Source organism: Macaca fascicularis, chromosome 5 (assembly GCF_037993035.2).
Source record: "Macaca fascicularis isolate 582-1 chromosome 5, T2T-MFA8v1.1".
Classification (NCBI taxonomy): Eukaryota; Metazoa; Chordata; class Mammalia; order Primates; family Cercopithecidae; genus Macaca; species Macaca fascicularis.
This window is the reverse complement of record NC_088379.1, coordinates 13,066,153-13,083,488: the sequence shown is the minus strand read 5'-3', so window position 1 is coordinate 13,083,488 and position 17,336 is coordinate 13,066,153. Positions and strand designations below refer to the sequence as shown.

At 40.5% G+C, this 17,336-nt stretch overlaps 1 long non-coding RNA gene across 10 annotated transcripts in view; it reads right to left on the bottom strand.

The window, feature by feature from the left end:
- The window catches only part of LOC107129704 (uncharacterized), a 69,470-nt gene that overhangs the window by 30,990 nt on the left and 21,144 nt on the right, over positions 1-17,336 (bottom strand). For 5 of the 10 annotated variants that reach the window (XR_010586753.2, XR_010586752.2, XR_001490654.4 and 2 more), the window contains one exon: positions 978-1,170. The exons of the other annotated variants lie outside the window; for them this stretch is intronic. This is a non-coding gene — a long non-coding RNA (uncharacterized lncRNA). Of the gene's footprint in view, positions 1-977; positions 1,171-17,336 lie in introns of those variants that run through there. 10 annotated transcript variants of the gene reach the window in all.

Sequence of the window (17,336 nt, the reverse complement as noted above, 5' to 3'; positions counted from 1 at the left end):
CCAAGGTGGTCCACAAAGCCCACAAGCCCCTAGAGACACAACTTCCTAGGATTCAAACTGTCCTCTCCTGAGCTCTAGGCAGTATCTTCTCACTGCACTGCACTGCCAGCCTTGTTGACTCCTCATGTAACATGATGCCATCTTCACCCTGAAACTTGGTCTAAGACATACTGCAACTGTTTTTCTTTTACAGCCAAATTCAGACACTCTCGGCTCCCAGTGAAAATCATTCCCAGGCCTTGCAGATTGAGGAGACAAAAAACCGCCTAAAATATATAAATAATTCAAGGCTAAGTTTATTCATGATGCTGTGTTTTCTCCAGGCAGCAGTTTGTATAATCTCTCTTACACTGCCAGTTGGGCAGCCTCCGTAGCATTTATTACTGCAGACAACCCGTTAGAAGCTGTTTTGATTTATACATCTACATTCTATTACAGAGGTAAGTTTAACAGCACACTGCAGTTTCTGCTGCTGACATTGTAGGAGGGGAAAGAAAAAGAAAAAAAAAAAAGACAGTGGAGAAAAGAATAGGAAATTATTTCTGCCGTTCCAGAGGAGAGCAAGGAAAATGGGCCTGATATTTTAATGACATATTTAGTTAGTTATCTGGAACACAGACACACACATACTACACTTACATACAACAACATATGTTTATTGCATCATTATGTCTTCACAAGACAGCAAATGTTTATTGAACATCTACTAAGTGCCAACTTACTCTGTTAGGTCAGAAGGATATATTGGTGGATAAAAGAGACAGTTGTTTGTCTCCTTTGTTATTACTGTTTGCTATCACCAAACAATGTCTCTCCAACAATGCTTAGCCCGGCATTGATACATGGTAGATACTTGATGCCTGTTGAGTGAATGAGTGAATTCAAAATGATAAACAAGATGAAGTTATATTGCAACTGTTCAGTTATCTGTCTTCGTGACAATGCTACATAAGATGAACCACACAAAACCTCATTCAACAATAAGCCTTTATTGTTCATGCATTTAGGACATTAGACTGGTTGACTCTGCTCATCTGTGCTCATCACCCAAATAGCTCAGAAATGGCTTGCAGTCCACTGATCAGTTCAGGCTTCTGCTGGGTCCAGTGGGATGACTCAGCTCTGCTCCATGTGTTTCTCATCCTTCAGCAAGCTACAGCCCAGCATGTCCTTATGGCCACGACAGAGAGACAGAGAGTAAGTATGATGGAAACACATGGGCCTCTTGAAGTCTAGACTTGGAACTGGGAAACCATTACTTCTGATACACTTGATGAAACAAGTCACAGAGCCAGCCCAGATTCAAGACATGGGTAAAAGAGTCTATCTTTAGCATGACGATCTGCAAAGTCACATAGCAGAGACAAGGCTAAAGAGATTAAGAATTGAAACCACCTTTGCAATCTGTCACAGGAACCCAGCAAATTAGAGAAAAGGCAGTGATGGAAACCCATTTCTCAAATGAAATCTATTGCCTTTTTCAGTATCCAAGTGTATCCCCACCCAGCCCCTGAACAAGGCTCTTTGGTGAGTTTAGGGAGGATGCAGATATCTCTCTGGGAATAGTTCGTTGTGTCCTGAACGTCCTTCCCTCTTTGATCCTAGGTCTTCACCCAGGCCCTACGTGGGGTTGACACTGGCTGTGATCCATTGTCCTTGCTTGCCCTTGTTCTTCCTATTCCAGTTTAATCCATCACATCAGGAGACAAAATGTGTTTATAGTACAATGATGAGACAGTATTGTAGCTACCATATATTGGCAGTTTACCATGTGTCAGGGCCTGTGCTGAAGGACTTTGCTTACACTACCTCATTTAATTCTTATGATGACTCTATGAGTTAGTTATAATTATCCCTCATTTTACCACTAAAAAAGAACATTCACAATACTGAACGAGATTAAGTAACTTGTCCAAGGTTTCACAGCTAGTTATTAATCAAGCCAGGTTTCAACCCTAATTTGTCTGAATGCAAAGTCCATGTTCTTAATCACTGTGCTATGCTCTGCCTTCCTTAAACTGGGAGTTCTACTTCACTAAACCATTATGCTCACATTGGTCAAGAATTACCACTTCCTTAAAGCAGAGATCATGATATTCTGCCTGGCTCCCTCCTATGAGACACTGGGAAAAAAGGATTGAAGTTCCCACAACATTTTGAATTATTTTGCCCTAGAGACAAGAGGTTGAAGAGGTTCACTCAACAAGGGCAGGTCATTAAGTTTTCAGCCTCGTGTAATTTCTACCAGCTTTCACCAGAATATCCTAGGCTTGTTAGAGTTAGTACTAATGAGATCATAGATTATAGATTCCATCAGGAGGAAGAGGGATTATACAAAGACTTAGTGGTGCTTATTGGTATAACATGCACTATGTTAAATCCAACTGGCCCAAAAATAAATGCAATCTATGATCTCATTTGCATATTATCTCTCTTTGCATAATCCCAGGTCAGGAAGGAGGCTGGTTCTGGACAAAAGAGAAGCATGAAAATTACATCCACGCTATTGCAAAAGCTTATTCCTACAGCAGCACCTTAATGTGGACCAATGGGAGAATGTAACCCAGTGGAATAAATGAAAGCTCATTCCAAAGCCAAGCTGTGGAAGGGCACCGAATTTCCCACAGATTGTCTGTTCAATCCCCAGTATCAACAGGGTAATGTCCAGCCTCCCTCCTCACCTCCACTTGACATTTACACCCAACGAACAATGGTCAAATGGAAATCTACTGCTTAGTTTATAGGTTTTCGGGCTTGTGACAGTTCCACTGTAGATCCCTAATCAAATCTGGATTCAAGAGCATGGCTTAGGTTTAAAGCCCTGAGAGGAGCGAGCTCAGGCATGCTGGAGAAGAAAGATATATAACCAGTCAACAGCACAACTAGGTGCACTGAGCCAGAAAACTGTACGGGTGAGAGTGACAGACCTGCTTCACCCCACTCAAGAGGGAGTTCAGTGGGCACTGACTTACACTGGGGATGGATGGAATCCTCAGTACGAAATGGAATCCTCAGTACGAAATGTTTACTAAGTCAGCAAAAAAGATGAAAGAGCACCGATTATGTTCAAGCACAAGAAAAAGTAGAGATTAGAATCCTGCCTTTAAAGTGCAGTGAAGGCTGGGCATGGTGGCTCATGCCTGTAATCCCAGGACTTTGGGGTGCCAAGGTGAGTGGATCACCTGAGGTCGGGAGTTCGAGACCAGCCTGACCAACACGGAGAAACCCTGCCTCTACTAAAATTACAAAAATTAGCCAGGCTTGGTGGCACATGCCTGTAATCCCAGCTACGCGGGAGGCTGAGGCAGGAGAATTGCTTGAACCCCAAGACGCAAGGCAAGGTTGCGGTAAGCCAAGATCATGCCATTGCACTCCATCCTGGGCAACAAGAGTGAAACACCGTCTCAAAAAAAATAATAATAATTAAAATAAAATTAAAAAATAAAGTGCAGTGAACTCACTCACTAATAAACATGTCCCAGAAAGTGTTAAGCCTGGATCAATGAGACTGTCAATCCCTCCCTCCTTGAGACAGAGTGAGTGAGGGAGTAGGAAGAGGAACATACTCTTTGTCTTCAGCATCCCTCCCATGAAGAGGATGGGCAGAAGTCACCTAAACCTTGAAAAGATTCTATACTATGAAGAAATGGACATCAGCATGGCATCGCTCAGCAAAGCCAAGAGAAGGGTTGCTAATTCTGAAGACTACAAAAAACAAACAAACAAACAAAACAAAACAACAAAAAAAAAACCAGCCAAGTGTATGAGAAATCAGACAGGAAGAAGCTAATAGGATTGAGGGGCAGCCTGTTCACTGTACCTTTGCCTCCTGGGAAGCCAACCTGTCTTTCAGGCACAGCTGTAAAGCGTGGGGGCAAAGTCGGGTCCATGAGAGAATTCAGAGGCATAGCTAGAGGAGCCGATGCCAGAGGGGTCTGCAGATGAGGCAGTAGTTGAGGTGTGAGCCAAATGGGAGGCAAAGGACCAGAAAGAGTGGGGAGGAGATCCCCAGAGAGGACAAAAGGGAGGTGGTGGGGACTCACTCGACATAGGACATCTTCCCTTGCAGGTGGATTTCTACCTCCCCTGGAGGGCTCAGGCCAGGGTAGAATGGACAGTGTCCAAATGATGCTTAATGAACTCCTCATTTTGATTTCTTTGTTCTATGAAGGCGTGTGCAACTGCATTAGTATGCTCAGCAAAAGGCCTCCTTTTGTTGTGGCAGGTGCTGCAGGAATTCAGAACAGCTGATGTTTCATAAAATCATGAGCCTGCAGAGAGCCCTGGGAGGTCAGAAAACCCAAGCCCCTGCCTCTCACATCTGTTCTATCAGTGGAATGGTGCTGCAGTTTTAAAATCATGTTTATTGTACTTCATCTTCTTATTTTAAGAGAGATACACTGGGTGCACTTTTATTGGAGAAAAGGTGAAGCAAGCAGTAAAGCACAGAGAAGGGAAAAACAGTTTCTAATCTTACAGCCCAACGACAGCCACTGTTAATATTTCAGCAAAGCCCCTGCTACACTTTCTCTCTCTCTCTCACCCATAGGGTATGGGTGTGATGTGTGTGTGTGTGTGTGTGTGTGTGTGTGTGTTGTAAGTATATAAAAAGAATGTGGGAATTTTTCTGTTATTCCAGAATTAACAAATAAAACTGTGAACAAAGAGGCATTAAGTGCTACACATTCTAAATAAAGCCAAACACCTTCCTTGAGTCTTTCATGAGGTATATGACCCAGTAATCCTACTTCTACTTATATATCTAAAGAAATTGAAATCATTATCTTGAAAAGATACCTGTACTCCCATACTCAGTGCAGCATTATTCATAATAGTTTAGATATGGAAACTCTATGTCCACTGAGGGATGAATGGATAAAGAAATTGTGGTATATACATGCACTGGAATATTTCTCAGTCTTAATAAAGAAGGAAATCCTACCATCTGTGACAACATGTATGGAACTGTAGAAGATTATGCTAAGTGATATCAGTCAGGCACAGGAAGACAAATAATGCATGATCTCACTTAAAACATGAAATTTAAAATAGCCAAACTCGTAGAAGCAGAGAGTAGGATGATGCTGCCAGGGGTTGGTGCAGGCGCAGGCAGGAATGGAGAGATGTCGGTCAAAGGGACGAAGTTTTGTTATTTAGGATAAATAAGTTCTGGATATCTAAAGTAAAGCATAGAACCTATAGCTAAAAATACAATATTATATTTTTTTAATTTGCTAAGAGTGTAGGCTTACTTTAAGTGTTCTACCACCAAAAAAATAATAATTATTAGAGTAAAAAGAACTGAAAGAAACTTTGAGAGGTGATGGATATGTCAGTCTTTGACCTTGGTGGTGGTGATGATTTCACAGTTGTATACGTATCCTCAAACTCAACAAGTAGTAAAAATTAAATATGTACAGCATTTTACATGTCAGTCATACCTCAATAAAGTGGTTTTTAAAAAGAGATGGCTGAACCTCACTGCTCCCTGCAACCATAATTCAACACCACCACCAACCACTACCTCACATTCTGTAAAAGTAGATTGGAGAACGGGGCCATCTATAATTGCTGGGTGGAAACGCTGGGCTAGAGCACATCTGAGAGCTAAACAAAGGGTCTTCCCAAAAGATAATTCATAAAGATTAGGAGCACCTTCAAGAAGGGAATGCTGATTTCTCATTCCCATTGAGCACCTGATTAGAATGTAGCCCCGTTGATTTGCTCTGTTCCCACTTAAGTAGGAAAAGAGCCGCATTGAGAGAGTGGGGCAGAGGGAGACCGTTGGTGGAGCAGCCTGTTCCTCTGCATGGCAGAGAGGCGCCCACCTTCTGGAGGTCAAGTGAACTGAAGAAGAGACTCACACAAGCATGTGGGCTGCCAAGGAGAAGGACCCAAGCAGCAGGAGGCTGACAATGAACCACAAGGAGGCATCTGAGGGAGGGTTGGGATCTGGAGTTAGATCTTCTTTCTGCAGTTGGGAGGGGGCTCAGAAAAGTGACCAAGCACTGACCATGAGGGAGCCACAGAGATGGAAACCAACCAGAGAGGGCTGTAAGGACCTTCAGCGTGAGTCAGAAAAACCACTAACAGAGTGCACTGTGCCTGCCGTGGGTTAAATAAGAAATGCCTGTCCTTGGCCTCTTTCTCCTCCACTCACCCACACACCGCAGCACCTATCTCCATATGAGGGGATGAGGAGGACCATTCCCAGAGAAAGGATACAGGAGGAAGGGTAAAGAGCAGATAAGGTCACTCCCAACTACCTCCCCCAAGTCTCAAGCCCAGATAGCACTGGAGTGACAGGAAAAGATGAGACTACTCTCTTAAGCCAGAAGAAGTTGTGCAACCAAGAGGAATGGGAAATTATGAAATCTGCTACACTATGAATGAGAGATTTAATACAGCATTATTGGGAACAGGGACTAGGGAAAAAAATCCTTTGATGTTTGTAACTCAGCCAGTTTATATACTTCAATAAACCCAAAATACATACACACACACACACACACACACACACACCCCTGTGTATACATGTACAATTTTAAAAATCCAGTCAAAGTAAAATATAGCCAAAAGCTGCTTTATTTTTTGACACTCTGCCTTTCTTCCTTGATCTTGTGATCCTCCCTTAGTGAAATTAAAGAATTTAAACTTAAACTTGGTGGAACTTTATATTATTTTGAGCCTTGAGAGGAATGTGGCTATGTGGCCTGCGTCATGTGTAGCATACAGCTGCAACTTCGGCTTCTCCAATCATAGATTAACTCCCTTATTTATTCTTGTACTATAGACGATAAGGAAAGACCAAAAAGTATGAGAGCTAGGACTCCCAGGAATCTATTACCCCTGCTTATGGAATGTTAAAGCAATCTACCTTGGAATGTAGGAACCTATAACCAGTGAAATCACTGTAACATATGTATTGGTCTTACAAGGAAAATATTGCAACTGTTAAATTTCTCCATCTCTGCCTATGTAAGTGAAAGCCTTAATTTCCCTACTTTGGAACACTGACCCATTCTTTTGGAATCCGTGTTTCCTCCTGGGTTGCTACCCTCAAGTTTTACACTTGAATAAAATCTACTTAATCATATTTTCTGAATCTCATTATTTAAGGTTGACGCTTCTCAGCACTTGCGTGAAATCTCATGCAATTTCCATCATTTCTCTACTCACTTTCACATATAACAAAGTTCATACTCTCTCTCAACCAACTTAAAACGCTTCTCCACTCCACAGTGCATACGTGCCTTACGCTGGGAACCTGAGGGAGGAAGGACATCGTGGTTTCAAGGCAGGTTTCTTCACTCTCACTTGCTTCCTCAGTCCACGTTGTCCCTCACTTTCTAACTGTTGTTTAGAACTCTCTAAAGAGATTACAGGGCACGGTGGCTTTGTAACATGTCAGCTTAGCTAAGCAGGAACTCAATTCCCAGAGTTTCATCTCCATGAGGTTCCAAGTTGAAGAGGCTATAAGAAAAATGTACACGAGATAGAAAAGACCATAGTGAAGAAGCAGCCATGCTTAACATCTTCAAGTTTGGTGTAGGCCGCCAGACACTGGCAGCTCATGCATGTGGCACCTCACTGATCTGCCAGCTTGTGTTGCTGGTATGGGACAGCACCCAGGCTTACACCTTCTACATTGTGTTGCTGTGTGGGGCAGGACCTGAGCTCACAGCTTCTAGAGTGTGTTGCTACTTTGGGGCAGCTCCTGAACTTGCAGCTCCTCTAGCATTCCCTGGATCTCTTCCTTCAGCTTATTCAAGCCCTGGGTCAGGTGCATGTGCAACTCCATGTGAAGAGTACCCGTTTCCCATTAAGTTTGGAGGTAGTGGGAGACAGATAAATGCTTCAGCTTGTTTTTGTGGAATTCAGTACCTCTCATGGGTTTCCCTTGTTCTCCTGACTCCCTGACCATCTCCCATCTCAGCTGCTGGCTTGGGTGACCTATAGTGACTTCAGGCTCAACATCAGACACAGACCACCAGTCCTGCATGACATCCCCACCAGCTCCCATAACAGTGTAAGATCTAATTCTTACTCATAGTGGTTCTTCTTCTCTGATTGGGCCCTAATTGATACTCAGTTATAAAGAACATCCAATAAAGATACTCTTTATATTTATATATACTTCTTGATAAAGAAGAACCAATTCCTGCTGCTTCAGTGCTTGCAGTAGCTGGTCATGCACAACAGTATTTCAGCCCCTGCCTTCCTTTCCACTTACACATTATCTCATTTTGTCACTTCATCTCTCCAGGTAGCATCCTCTCAGAAAACTTTTACAGTGCAGCCCATAACTAGCTCCCTTCCATAAAGTTCACTTCTGGCATACCAGGAACACATATAAATCTTAGGCCAACTAAATTCTGCAACTATCATAACTTCTCAACACAGTCCTCTATAAATATTTTCAATCTAAGATCAGGTACTGGTGCTTATGTTCCCCAAATACCAAGAGGAACATATTAAGTTCTCCAGTCAGTTTTCTTTGGCAAATTGTTGTTTAGTAAATACATCTTCTCCACATGGTACAGCTTATTTCTCCAGTCTCATTGATGTAGGGCAAGTCATCTGACTTGTTTTTGCCAATCAGTTAAGGAAAGAAGCAACATTGTGCCAATTCTGAGCCAAGATCTTAAGAGACACTACATCTTTCAGCTGATTCTTGTATTTATCCCACCATGTCCTGGCCAACAACTGGTTCCAGGAAAACAAGACACAGTGAAGAGACTGAAACCCAATCTACATCTAGGAACAAGCCTGACCAAACCACAGTCTGAACTGGAGCTGCCAAGAGGAACTCAGCTCAGATCTTCCAAACTACAGGCTGCCTGCAACTTCATGAAAATAAATGTTTATTTTAATAACAATAAGATTATGAGATTGTTTGTTACACAGCATTATTATGGCGATAGCTGACCGGTACACTTTGCTTATACTGTAGTGAGAAGGAATTATTTGCCTCCAGTAATTCTCCCCAGCTCATTTTCCCAGATATCCAGTCTCCTATCAATTCTCAGCATCCTTTGTATTGAAGTGGGTGATGAGCTGATGCTGAGAGAACCAATTCTGTGACATCTCCTTTGCAATTGCTTAATTGATGGCTTAGCACATCATTTCAGAAAACGAGAAGACTTGGGCACTTAGTGTTTAGTTTGGGCACTGGAGTCAAATCTGAGATGATAGAACAAGTTATGCTTACTATTCTCCTTCACACATACAAAATTTGGATCATACTATATATATAGATCTATGATCTGACTTCTTTCACTTAAAAATAGATTGTAACATTTTTCCATGACACTCAATTTTCTTCTACATCTTCAATTTTCTCTTTCTTTGAAAAACTATTAGAGAATAAATGAGAATATCAAGTGGAGTAAGGAGAATGGCAGAATTATGCATTTGGGCTCTTCTCACCTGTATTTGTAGGGTTTTCCCTGGCATTCTGAGTGCTTATGTAAACCGAGAGAACCTCAGTGGCTCTCGGTTTACATAAGCACTCAGAATTCCCAGGGAAATATAAGGTTGTGCCACTTGTTTCTCTTGTTTCCCCATTTGGTTAAGACTAGGTACAAACACATAGTCAATGACAATAAATTAATTAAGTTACACTGAATTAAATTGAAATAAAATATACTGAATTGAACTGAACTGTAAAGAAAACAAAAAAGAGGTGTAATATTAGTCTGCACTAACTCCAGCATGAAGAGTTTCCCGAAACAAAATGTGTCAGGTGTTTTTAAAGAAGATTTATTTTTGCTCTCAATAAATTAGGAACAGCAGTAAAGAAAAACATCCTCCAAATGTTCAGAGGTTTCTCTCTTCATCCCACACCAGGTCTTTAGATCTTTAAAGGGGAAAAAAAGTTTATGACAAATGATTTATTTTGCTAAAAGAATAAAGTTAATTTACATCTCCAAAGGGCATTATACATGAAATTGCAATATTTCCATGTTCCCAAAATTTTTACTCTTTTTTTCACTCTATCACTACTTCCAAAGAAAAAATTCTTGCCTTGAAAGTTTTTCAAAATATCTTATCTTTGTCCTTGGTCATTTCCAACCATGTAGAGTTTTTCTTATCAGGACCATCAACATGAAAATGCATGGTTATTCTCAAAAGATGTTTTTCTAAGCCTACATATTCACTGTAAAGCATCCCAGAATCCTCTAGAGTGAATGTAAATAAGCACAATAGGGTTGGAATTGATGGTCTTGAACTCTTATCTTTCTACACTGATGGTCAGGAACTGTAATATGAAAAGCACAAAGCTTCCCTCAACAGCTACTATACAATCATGGTAATGTTAACAATAACAACTATCAATCAATTATACAAGCTAGACATGATTCCATCATTTAACTCTTATGACCAACCACACTCTGTGAAAGAGAATCTTAATATCCAAACCATATAGATGAAGAAAGGGAGGGTTTAACGACTTGCCTAAGAGAATGAAGACAGTAACTGATGGAGCCAACAATGATATTCTTGCTTCTGACTCCAAAATCCTCACTCTTAAGTTTTTTGCCTGAAACCCTATCTCTCTTCGAGAGGGAATAAGAATAATATCAACTATCATTTATTAAGCCTTTCTGATTAGGCCCTACCTTACTTGTTGCTTATAGATATACTCAATTTGAACTTATTCCACATTAGCATCCAAAAAATGCCACATCATTTACTAGTCGAAATGGAGTAAAGTCCATCTGTGAGCCCACAGTGGGAAGAATGGCAGGAAGACCAGTGAATGTCATTCATGAGAGGCTCCTCTTCTCTACTCTTAAACAAGCACACCGTCATAGTTCCTGGCCCAGAACATTTGGGAATGGGTCCTGTAGACATCACCTTGTCTATGTTACTTCTAAACTGTACTGCCCAGGCTCCGACCTCTGTGGGTTTGCAACTGGCCACACCCTATCCAGGGTAGTACATGTCAACAGTGCCCAGGCCTCTGCCATTTTCAGAAACTCCAAACCCCTTCTATCTTCCAAGGCAGATAAATACCCAGCATCAGTGTATATCCTAGTGTTTAGAAACCAGTCTTCTGGGGTTAGTGCTGAAGAACCAACACCTTCTACCATAAAGGCCTGAAAGAGCTACTTTAGGAATTTGAACACACCAAGGGAATCTTCCATCCACCATGAAGAGAAAAAAGAAAAAATAGGTATGTGTAAAGGAACTACATTATGCCAGACACTTTGCCATGTCCTGCTCTACTTTGCTTATAAAACTGCAAGGTAGAGATTATTATAATTGGTTTTTAAGATGAGTAAACAAAATATTAGAGAAGTTTTTTTTTAAGTCCCTAAATCATACAGCTATTTCACTCTTTGCAGACAGCCTGAGGAAAACTTGTAGCTAATCTTAATAATAATTACCATTTCTTGAGCTCTTAGTCTGCACCAAGGCAGTATACTAAGCACTTTATATCCATTAGTTTCCATAACAATTCTATAACTTACTTCATTATCTCCATCTGAGAATGAGAACCACTGGAGCTCAGAGAAGCTAAGTCCTTTGCCCAAGGCTACACATCTGGGAATGAGGGAGTCCAGATGCGAGCCTCTATGTTAGAATTCAAAGTCAGATTCTTAACCCCAGCACAGCACAGCCTCCCCTCAAGGCTTTCAAGGGGAAGTGTGGCCCGAAAAGGACTGGGACTGCAGGGGAGATAGGTGGATAGAGAAGGCAGGGAGAAAAGTGAAAAATACCAGCTAGTATTCCTGGTGCTCTCTGAGCCTTACCACTGGAGCCCAGGGTACTCATTTTACAGGAATGACTCACAGGACAAAAGAGCAGAGGCCTGGCTTACTTTGTTTTGCAAACCATACCCTGTAGAATGAGAATAATTATTAGTCATCTGCAGGCCTTGTGATGCTGGTAGCTTAGTCACTGAATAACTATTATAGATCACACATTCCTATTCCTTTGGATAGAGCCTCAAGCCACCTACACAATCCTTAAACAACTTTTCAAAGTCCCTTGAGCCGGGGGTGGCGGCAGACACACTCTTCAGAAGCTATGCATTCTTCTTACTGAGAGATGGACACCTTGTGGCCAGTAGCATAATGAGACGTCTTTCAGCAGAATGAACAGGCATCCCTATCCTGCTTTCAATGACCCACACACTCTTCAAATTGTCCTTCCCGCAAGACAAGATACTTCAAGCAGTTTTAAGTCTTCCTTGGGGGTATAGAAGTTTCATGTAAACTAGGTTTGGTTTACATTTGTGAGAGACGTTATCTCATGTGAATGAGATAGGAAAAGAAAATACAGCAGGCATATGAGTGGGTAAAGGTACCAAATTCTAAAAAAAATGATATGAACACATATGTGCATGCCCACACACACAGACACACACACACAAACACGCCACTTAATACCTTAATGAAAAATAAGAGTCACAGCAATCTGGTGAATAACTTATTTATTTTGCTTTCCATTTTGAATTCTAAGAGTGGAGCTACTGAGATGACTAAAACAGTTGCTGTCCTCAAAGAACTCAAAGGTTAGTGAGAAGACAGAAACGACATTAATACAATAAAACCAAAGATGTTATTATGAAAGCTCAGAGGAGAAACATCCAAATCAAATGGAGCTGAAGGTTAGGCAGAGGATGAGAAATATTTCCTTGAGGTGATGAGAGCAAAGCTGAGCATTTTTTAACACACACCTGCCCAAAGTAGAAATTGTTAATGCAGTACCCTGGCAATCTAGATGAGCTGGCCCCATGATTGAGGATTTCATTCATATATATTATAGCAGTAAAGATGCCTTGAGCTTTAAATAATAGAAAGCTTAATATCAACTCATGTAAACAATGAGAAATAGTTCTGTCACGTAACAAGAAGTGCAGGGAGGCTTCAGATGTAATTTATCAACTCAAAGACATCATTTGAAACTCAGTTTTTTCCCCTATGATTCTACTACGAAATCCCCAAAAGATTTTCCTAACTATCTTCTAGATCACAAGGTTGCTGCTGCAGTTCCAGGCACCATGTACAGACACAAAAATGTACAGCAAAAGACCCAAATGTCCATCAGTGACAGACTGGATTAAGAAAATGTGGCACATATACACCATGGAATACTATGCAGCCATAAAAAAGGATGAGTTTGTGTCCTTTGTAGGGACATGGATGCAGCTGGAAACCATCATTCTTAGCAAACTATCACAAGAACAGAACACCAAACACCGCATGTTCTCACTCATAGGTGGGAACTGAACAATGAGATCACTTGGACTCGGGAAAGGGAACATCACACACCGGGGCCTATCATGGGGAGGGGGGAGGGGGGAGGGATTGCATTGGGAGTTATACCTGATGTAAATGACGGGTTGATGGGTGCTGACGAGTTGATGGGTGCAGCACAGCAACATGGCACAAGTATACATATGTAACAAACCTGCACATTATGCACATGTACCCTAGAACTTAAAGTATAATAATAATAAAAAAAATTTTTAAAAAAAGAAGATATCTTTTCCATGTGACAACTTTTTACGAACAAAAGTTTTCCCAAAAGCTTCCCAGCAGGTTTCCCCTCATATCTTATTGGTCATAATTGGGATACTATGATTGGATTACTAAGAACTGAATAGAGGGAGGCTGTGATCTCCTCAAGAAAGGCTTGGAAAGTATGAAGAGGGAGAAATATTTGTTGAGCAGGTAGATAAATTTTTGGGTACACTATGAGTGGGATATTTGGGAAAACAAACCTATCAAACATAGTGCAAACCAAACTCTTCCCATTGGAAATTCTGATGGAACACTGTCTCTTAATTGATTGACTTATTTGAGGGAGTATGCTATGCTTCTGTAAATGGGGCTGTATCAAATGCTAAGAATTCCAGCTTTAAGCAGATAGAGCCAGAGGACTGGTCTTGGTACCATAGAACTTTTATGCTAGAAATGACCCAGAGGTGATGATTTTAGAGATCTGAAAACTGCTGTGCCATTTACTCAATACATGCTTTGTACTGGCCTTTGCTGCCTGCTCTAAAATACTTTGCCCACTGCAGCTTTGGGCCAAGACCGGATTCTTTTCTGAGGGTCCTTCCAGCTCTGAAAGTCATGACTCATCATGATATGTGATGCAGAAAGTCTGATTCATCATGACATGGGACACAGGTTCGTAATATTCCTCATCACCAACATTGTATGATATTTCATATTGTTTTTAGCGATCTCACTAGAATGGAGATTCTTGAGTCAGCCTAGCACATAACCAGACAAATTGTTGGTACTCTAAAACAAAAACAAAAACAAAAGACTTAAGTTGGTTTTATGACAGAAGAGCTGAATAGTACATGTGACCTTTCATTTGGTAGCAGCACTCCCGGAAAATCATCTTATAGAAATTATTTGAATTTTTAGAAAATCTTAAAGCACATTTTCATCAAAGTGTTATTGATCAGGTGTGAAAAGTACGAAACAACTAAATATCCAACTCTAAAGTCTTGTTTATATTAAGTGTGGTATATTCAATGAGTGGATTACAATCATGAAATGTAAGTTTTAGAGACCTTATAGCATGTAAAATAAAATTATAGGTTACAATAGTAAGTGAAAAGTGGTACTAAGTTTTATTTACAATATAATGATAATTATGTAAACCAAACAACCCAAGCGTTTAGAAGGGAAGAAAAAAAAGACTAAAAAGAAAGGGACCAAATGGTGCATAGTAGCTGCACTGAGAAATTTTTTTCTTTCTATTTTTTTTTTTTTTTTGACACTCCAAAAATGTTTATAATGGGTATGCACTGGTTTTATAATGGAGAAACACAATAAAAATCACTGATGGATTATTTCACAGATTATCTTTTTTAACTTAGTCTTACCTATAATTAATCTATATTACAGTTGTTGACAGGAATAAATCCAGGTGTTTAAGAATGAATTTCAACTGGCAGAGCTTGGTATTCCAAACCTTACTTCATGTTATCAAGTTTTCCTCCCAATCCAACCTTCTCTCTCATTACGGTTCAAATGACAATGCACAAAACTCTTTGCAGAACCTGATCTGGCCCTCCCATCTCCCCATCACCACCCCCTGCTTTTGTTATACCAATAATTCTTCCCAAGGTGCCCTTTCTTCTTTATTCCACTCCTCTCTAGTGGCCAATATCAGAAAGCTCAGCTCAAACACTGAATACCTTCCTGAATGATCTTAGGCAAATTATTTCACTTCCCAGAGTTTCCACTTCTACATTTCTATAAAATGGAAATAATTTTTAAATTGCTTTTTCTCATTACTATTACACAAAAGTTACTATACCTGGCACATAGTAGGAACACACACACACAAATAGAAAGGGCAGCTGTTTGTTTTTCCTCTGAATCCCTCTATCCCTAATAGATAGCTGTCTCAGTGCCTGGCACCATCGAAATAACTTAATTCATGTTTATTGGATTAAAAAAAATGTCACTAGTGCTAGCTACCAGGCCCTGACAGATAAGGACCTGTGGTTGTGTGATTTTAGATGACTTATCTACATAAGAAAGCACAAAGTAAGAAAGTAGTCTAAAAGAGAGCTTCCTTCCTACATAGAGAAAGAGCTTTATTGACTTTGATCAGAAACGGGCTCTGGAAAACCGCCTGCAGGCATCTCTGTAAGTATTCACCCACAAAGCAAAGAATATCAGAAAATAAGATGGAAATTTTTCTCATCCTTTTCCTCCCCACCCCCACACAAGGCCCCTATCTCAAAAGGAGGATTTGGTTGTGTTTTTAAATGGATTTTTGCACTTTTTCAAAAATCAGCTAGATACCAATGCATCCCCACAGCTGAATAAGCACCATTAGGATGAAAGATGTATCCTGGGGGCAGCATAAACTGTGATCCAGCTGCCCCTCCAGCTTGTGCAACTTCTCTTGTTTGATGAGAACAGGGAGGGAGTGGAGTGTCCCGTAGGCTACGTCATGCAGGGTTAGCAGCCTCAAAGTTCATTTTGAGAGAAGAGCCACGATGCTTGGAGACATTACTGAATTTCAGCTTGTCCACTCAGAAATGCCATTGGTATAGAGTGGTGAAGTTGCTTCCGTTCTGCTCTTCTACAGAAACCAACCCTGCTCTTCTACAGAAACCAATCACAGGCAAGCAAAATAATCCTCTTTCTTCAATCTGCAAAAGTTCGAAGCAGCCCTTTAGCATAATCACTCTTAAAACAAACAAAAATAGAATACTGTACAAGCCATATCATCTTGTTGGTAGATGGTTCTAAGGGAGGAGTATTTAATGGGACAGTGAGTTTAAGAGAGAACAGTTTCTTTTGGTTCTGTGAAAAGAAGTGTGCTTGAGAAATGTTATTCCAAATCCATTAAATTATTCATTCATCCATTCATTCAACAAACACTCAAGGATGAACTACTTTTCATTTGCCTTTTTATTTATTCAATCAATAAACATTTACTGAGCACAGAATGGATATACCATGTACTTTCCTGTGTGTTATGAAGAATATAAACAGTTAATGCTTACATTGTTGAGTGATGATGCCATGCCAGGAATTGTCTAAGATCACACAGTTGGTTAGTAGTACAGCCCAGAGTGTATCCAGGAGCCTGACCCCAGACCCCATATCTTTGACCTCCTGCTATATTGCCTCTCAAAGATGCAAAACACCCAGATGTTAAGATGTAAGTCCAGGCCTCAAGGAGCTTACACTCTAGGAGGGCTGAGGCATGTAAGTGCCTTAAGAGAGGTTCAGGAAAAAGTATCAGGGACATTTGGAGAAAGAAGAAATTATTTCTTCTTTGCTGAGAAAGAGAGAAACTCCTTGGAAATGGTAGGATTTGAGATGATTCATGACAGACAGATAGAATTGAACAAACATTGTTGGGCAAGAAGGCATTCTAAGCTAAGAAAACTGTACCAGTAACCCACAAATGAAAGAAAGCAGAAGTTGTAAAAGAGAGCAACTAGTTTAGTTTGATTGGAGTATTAACGTATATAAAGAGTGATAGTGGGGAAAATGCCGGACCAGGAAGTTGAGACAAGTGTGTATGTGATGCTAATTTTTCCTGACAGGTAACATTTACTCTGCTAAAAATACATCCTCCAAGCAGGTGCTGACACTTGTTGAGGGTATTTGCTTCATCACAATGAGTGACAAAGCATTACCCTAAAAAGCCCATTTAAAATTCACCATCTTAAATATGGGCTAATAGATTCAAGCAACATGGTCTTTCTGTAGTCTACATCCTTCTATTTATCTTGAGAAACTGTTAAGATAACAACAGCTCTGTAAGTCTGGACAAGAAACTTGAGAAAGGGCTCTTCTTTCAGGTAAGATTTGCCTATAGTGTCTGACAAAGAA